Source organism: Equus asinus, chromosome 11, assembly GCF_041296235.1.
Source record: "Equus asinus isolate D_3611 breed Donkey chromosome 11, EquAss-T2T_v2, whole genome shotgun sequence".
Classification (NCBI taxonomy): Eukaryota; Metazoa; Chordata; class Mammalia; order Perissodactyla; family Equidae; genus Equus; species Equus asinus.
This window is the reverse complement of record NC_091800.1, coordinates 62,662,271-62,668,782: the sequence shown is the minus strand read 5'-3', so window position 1 is coordinate 62,668,782 and position 6,512 is coordinate 62,662,271.

The window sequence follows — 6,512 nt, the reverse complement described above, 5'->3', positions numbered from 1 at the left end:
TTAAAAAGCTGGAAACCCCTAAATAAATGCAGTGTGGATAGAAAACGAGTTTCTTGAAGAGTCACCTGCCAAACTCCACTAACGTCATCTCTACAGTAAGTACTCCTGGCTCTTTCCATGAAACCAGACACTTCCCTCCCCAAAAGAGGGTCTTTACATTTGTAAGTTGTATTTCCAATGTTTGTAATATTAGATCATCCCACGTATAGAAAAAAAGTTGATCATCATAAGTGGCCCGATGCAGGCTGAGTACACATGTGCCTGTTCCTTTGATAACTGTGTGGTTTTACTACTTGAATATATTTTATCCATTTTCTTATGGATTAATTGTGTTGTATCTTTTGGAATTGTCTTAAACATAATTGATATTATCTTCTTGGTAACATTTGGGATAATATTGTGGTTATAATATCCTGATTAAACATAGGATTAATATAGATTCTGATATATATAGCCACAAATGTATCTTCCCTCTAGCATGCTGAATTAGGAGTGTTCTAGAGGTGATGAATATCGTAGTCTTCTGAGGTTTTGCAATATTTCTTGAAGTTTCCTCTGAATCTGTTTAGCAAATATTTTTTAGTTAAGCCATTCATACTTTGTTTGGAAACAATTTTGTTTATTTTGTTTAAATTTGGGGTATGTACATCAAAGGGAGAAAAGAAGTAATCTGTAATATCAGATAATGAAAATGAAATCTTATAATAGAACTTTTTGTTAAATTTAGAAACATTTGGCCTAGGAATGATAGCTACCTGCTACAGGTACATTATATAAACAGACAACTTAAACTTCACTTTTTACTTTGTTTTTTATTTAGTCATTGCCTTCTAACATGATATAAGCATTTTAGAAAATTTATTTTTTGAAGTATAAAAGCAGTTTCATATTTTCAAAATGAAAGCTTTCAAGTGTCATATTTTAAAATTGCATATTAATTACAGTTAGAAACTTTGGGCATAAAAATGTTAAATTCTATCATAGACATAATTTTCAATGTTGATAAACTATGGAACTTCTGAAAGAGTGTGGAATGGCTTACTCAATTATTGGACTTCTCAAAGCAGGTGAAATATAGCTATTTTAGTTCATTATTTTATCACTTTCCTAAATCTTAACAATTGCATTTAATATCAAGTTTTAGTTTAATTTTTGATTTTGTATTATTTTCATTTTAAATACTTATTACCCTCATAAAATAAATTTTGTTAAGCTAAGAAGTATTAAATATATTTGCAAGTAATTTAGGTTATAGTTTTGTTAGATACACTGATGCTAAAAGTATTCCGGTTTACCTCTTGTGGATCAAATAAATAAATGATGACAACTTTCTACCGTGAACTCAATATTAGGGATGGCCTGAGAAGCCACCATTACCATTTACCACTAGGTGTCTCTATAAACTACTCTGCAGGAAAGTGAATTTTGAGAAAATACTGTGACATGAAGAGACTAGAACATAAGAACATGGGAAGGAAAACCTCAGGATAATAAGGAAAAACCTCATTTATTCATCTGTAGACTCCTATTTGCTTTGAATGTTGACTATTTGCCTAGAAAAGAAATAAATGAATCATGTAACAGGGATTGAATTTGAGCCAAGACGTTCATCCACAAGAACAAACGCATCTATGTTTTAGTCTATACTAAACAATATACAGTCATGTGGCATGTATACATGCATTCATGCAGTACCCAGATGAACACACAGGATTGCGTAAACACACTTGGGAGCTAGAAAATGAAATGATTGAGCAGATAGATCTCTCCAGTATTAAGGTCATTAATACTAAATTAAACATTATTTGATCTAGCTGGATATGAAAAGCTGAGAATCTTTGAATCTTTGTCCAAATGTTTGAGAATATATTTATGCATATTATAATTAGCTCATGGTCTAGCACCATCATAGATACATTTCATATGTGGCAATATATTTGGCAGTAATTAGTGCAAATTAGGGACACAATTTGATACCTGCCTATTAAAATTTAAACTCAAACCACAATTAGCATAATTGTCACTTGAAATTCACCATGTATTTTTGTGAATTCATATATATTATTACTTGGAATTATTGTTTGTGTGCCTTGTGGACTCTTTGGAGAAATTCTTGTATTAATGCATTTCTTAAAATATCTCATCCTATTACATTTGTGCATCACTGTGGGAATTCTTTAGAATATTAAAATGCTAAGTTGAGGATTATAGTCCCTCATGAAGCAACCTAACAGAGATTATAAACAAGGAAATTCTTTGGTAATAATAATGAGATTTCATAAAGACCAATCAGCATCTTTGAAATCTAAAGCTAGTAGATCTTGCATTTCTTTTTGTTAGCCTAACTGGTGCATTAAGATTATAGAATTCTGATGCTAGATTCCAGACTCCCCCCAAATTAACTCTAATAGATTACTTTTATGATAGTAATAATTAATGTCTATACAACCTTATTTAGTAAATGATACATTTTTCAGACCTAAATTATATTTTTACTATCTTTGAAATTGAAATGATAAATACCACATATTCCTAAAAGGAGAAAAGTTTCTCCTGGAAAGGAAAACATGAGTCATCCTTTATGGTTGTTTCTCTATTGCAATTCCTGGACTAAATATCTGTATAGCATATGTTTTTTATCAGTTTGATACATTTGGAATTACAACAGCCAAACATATTATGCAGTGATATTTATCAAATCCAAATGGGCAGCTAAACGACTAATTTCACCAAGATTATTTACTCACTTATAGACTTAATTAGTTATTTACAGTCTTAGAAATATGCTCTCAGAGGCATGAAAGAAAGATATACGTAAAATAGACAGTCTTCTTCCTCGCCTCATACAGTTCCTTGTAAATACACTCTGATATTCTTTTGCCAGAATGATGTATTAAAAATTCTTATTTGGAGGACCACTTGGAAATATCTACTAAAATTTAAAATGCGTGTATCTTTTGAACAATTATATTTTCAGAAGGTAGCCTACAAGTGGACCAAAATACAATGTATGAAACAATATGTAAGAATATATTCATTGTAACAAATGCTTGCATTTGCAAATGGCTAAGGACAGCCTACATGTGTGACTAAAAGAAAAGTGGTACACATCCCTCTATACCTTGGAATACACTTCTGCCTTTCATAACATTGTATATAGGAATATGGTTCTATCATTATTAGTAGTGTATATAGCATCATCTATATACATTGTTTAGAAAGAAAGAGAGAGAGAAAAAAAGGAGAGAATCTTTCTGGAAGGAATCATAAATTCAGTAGTGATGTGTGCCACTTGGGAGAAAACTGGGGAGTCCTGAGTAGAATGGAAATTTATTTTTCACCATGCATTCTATTTTTCACTGCTTGAAATTTTCAATTTGCATGTACATTTCCAATAAAAAATAAAAAGAAAAATTTGTAAAGTACTTGAAAAAAAGGATAATATTTGGAAGAATGATAGGAGAGGTGATGAAGAGTTGAAAATGACTTCACCAAATTAATTCTATCCCATAGTTCTCAAATCTATTTTTTTATGATACATTGCTTTCAATGGAGACACCAAATATGTGTCTAAATATATGAGTGTAAATTGATTCATTAAAATGGTTTCTCTTCATAACTCTTATATGTGACATTCAATTCTAGCAGTCCATATTAGCTAATAGATTAGTAATTAATAGAATCTAGCTTCCCTTTTCTTCACTGTGTAGAACACCATGCTGTGTACTGACGACATTAGTTTTATTTGATACTCTAATGGGTGAAGGGTGAGATCAAAGAAGAAGCCAAGTGATTATACTTGAAATTGTCAGCAGCAAATCTTTACGGCTATCTGCAGGAAGATGCATGAGTGTGTAATTGTGACATATTTTAAATATACAAACTATCATCAGGCCCTGATAGAACCAAGGCTGCTGCCATCTGGCTTATACTTGCATTGAAATATGCACAATTCCACTGGAAAAGAGGCAGTTTCATTACATGGCTAGATTAGCTTCTCTATGTATCCTTCTGTGAGAGCTGTGATTTGTCTCTTGGGATCTGTTGGTTCTTGGTTCTCGCATATCTCTAATCATTTTTAGGAAACAAGTTCTAACAGGCATCGTGTTATGCTTACATTTTCTGTACCCTTTCTGGTTTTTCAAAGAAAAACAATTTATCACCCTAAACCACAGTTTTGTCACAAAATTTTCAGAAGGACCACTGCTTGTATAAAAATGTCTGAATTGGTGATACTTTATTCAACTTTTATCAACCGGAACTCTTCACTCAACAGGAGATCCCCATAATCTCTCTACCCCTCAAAATAAATCAGCCTTTCCCTCAACTCCAAAACTTTGGTTTGCACTGTCCTTTCATCTAACTGGCTCTTCACTTTTCTTTTATCTATTGTTCTGGAGATTCACCATAAACCCTTCTTCTCCAAAAAAATCTTCTCTCTCCACTCTAACCAATATTGAAGACTTGCGTATCTAAACATTCTCTTACATTGTCTAGCACCTGATCTAGCACAGTGTTCTATTTCCTGCTTAAAGTTGTCATTTTCTTCTGGACTAGATTATCGTTGCTTATTGAGAATTTTTTCTACTTGTTACCCCTCAATAGTGAGAAAAGTGATCTCCAAAAAACTCTTTGCATATACAAGAAATACTTGTCATTTATGAATTTATTCATCCAACAAATATTTATTTCGTACCTAAATTGCGGTAGACCCTGTTATGTTTGAGATATATAGTTGATTCATATCAGGGTAGTTGGGTGATTTCAGAGACATTTTGATTTTCTGACAAATCATCTGTATTCTCTAGTCAAAATAAATGGAATATAATATATAAAAATACTCTTGCATAAATTCTATAGTTGAATAATATTTCTTGTAGCATATATTGACCAAGCCTCTCCAAGAGTGCATTTCACTAGGACTTTCTGTGGTGATGGAAGTATCTCTGTCTGCATGATCGTCATTAACCAATAGCCTAATTTTTATCTGTCACCATATACATGTGCCCCCTTACCCCTTTTGCCCACCCCCCAACTTTCTTCCCTTCTGGTAACCACTAATCTGTTCTCTTTGTTTGTGTGACTGTTGAGCAGTTAAAATGTAGTTGATGTGACACAGGAAATACAATTGCAATTTTTTAAATTTTAATTTATTTAAATTTAAATAGCCACATGTGGCTAGTGGCTACCATATGGACAGTGTGGGTCTAGACTGTAAGTCCCTAGAAGGCTGAAACTGTGTTTCTTGTGCAATTTCTGGGATACCTTGGAAATTCAATCACTAGGAACAGCTGCACTCATAAGTAATGATGGTGATTATGACACCCTCAATAAATAAGGGCAATTATGATTCACATTTGGCAAGAGGCGTGATTTGCATTCTGTTGAGGGTCTCCATTCAATTCTTTTAAATTGCATTCAGTTGAGGGCCTCTACCATTCTTTAAAGATTTCAAGGCATTTTGCAGGCATTTCAGAATTCCTTATTACATCCTCATTACACTCCTATAAAGAAGGAAAGGTAGATTATTTTATATCAATAGAATTTTATTAGAAGATAAGTGCCTTTTTATGCATGATGAATTACTCTCCAAAGTGCTTTACTCTAGATTACACAGTGGGATGTTAGTAGAACTGGAAAAGAAAGTCCTAAGTGGGTGTTTTGCTTCAGGAATTATCTAGAATAGGCTTTTTGTGCAGAGAAATCTGTCAGTCAGTAATAAAACTGCACTTGAACTCTTGCACTCCACTATTTGAATACAAAAGGACTATTTTGAAATTTAGTGGTATTTTGTACAATTAGAGTGGACAGAGTTTGGACAGCAAGTTGTAATTAATGAATTTGTAGAATGCAAATATGGCCTCTAATTTCCATGAAGATCTGAATAAATCTCAGTTTAAATAAGATCATATTTATATTTTTTAAAACAAAGGTGTAATAGCTTGGTAACCAGTCTCAGTTACAAGGAATTACTGTAACTTTTGAGATTAAATGTTGTTTGTTTTTAATCAATGTATTTAAAATATTATTAATAAAATGACAAATATTTCCACTATTATACTTCTTCCAGGGGCAAAATCAATATAGCTTCAAAAGGAGCATTAATTGTTTGAGAGCTTAAGTCCAAAATAAGTAGGAAGCCACCTGATCCAGGGCAGCAGAGTGGATCTCAGAGATCTCAGCTCTGTTCGTGACTCTGGCTTTGCACCAGCTGTGCACTTGCATTTATGAAGACCTCTCTTGGAGTAGATTACATATTTTAAGTATGAAGACGTTACCGCGCTTTCTCTTCAGTGGATCATATGACTACCACACTGGTTAATCAAATGATAAGTATTAAAATGTAATCTCCTTGCAAGAAAAATAACATATTCGTTAAATTGTAGACTTTAAATTATTCACTTTATCCTAAAAGGTAAAGCTATCTTTCTTTAAATAAATATTGATAATCAAGTGCTAACTTGTTAATAGTCTACCATTTGTAGAAAACAGATCTGTGGCAGCTCCTTTTT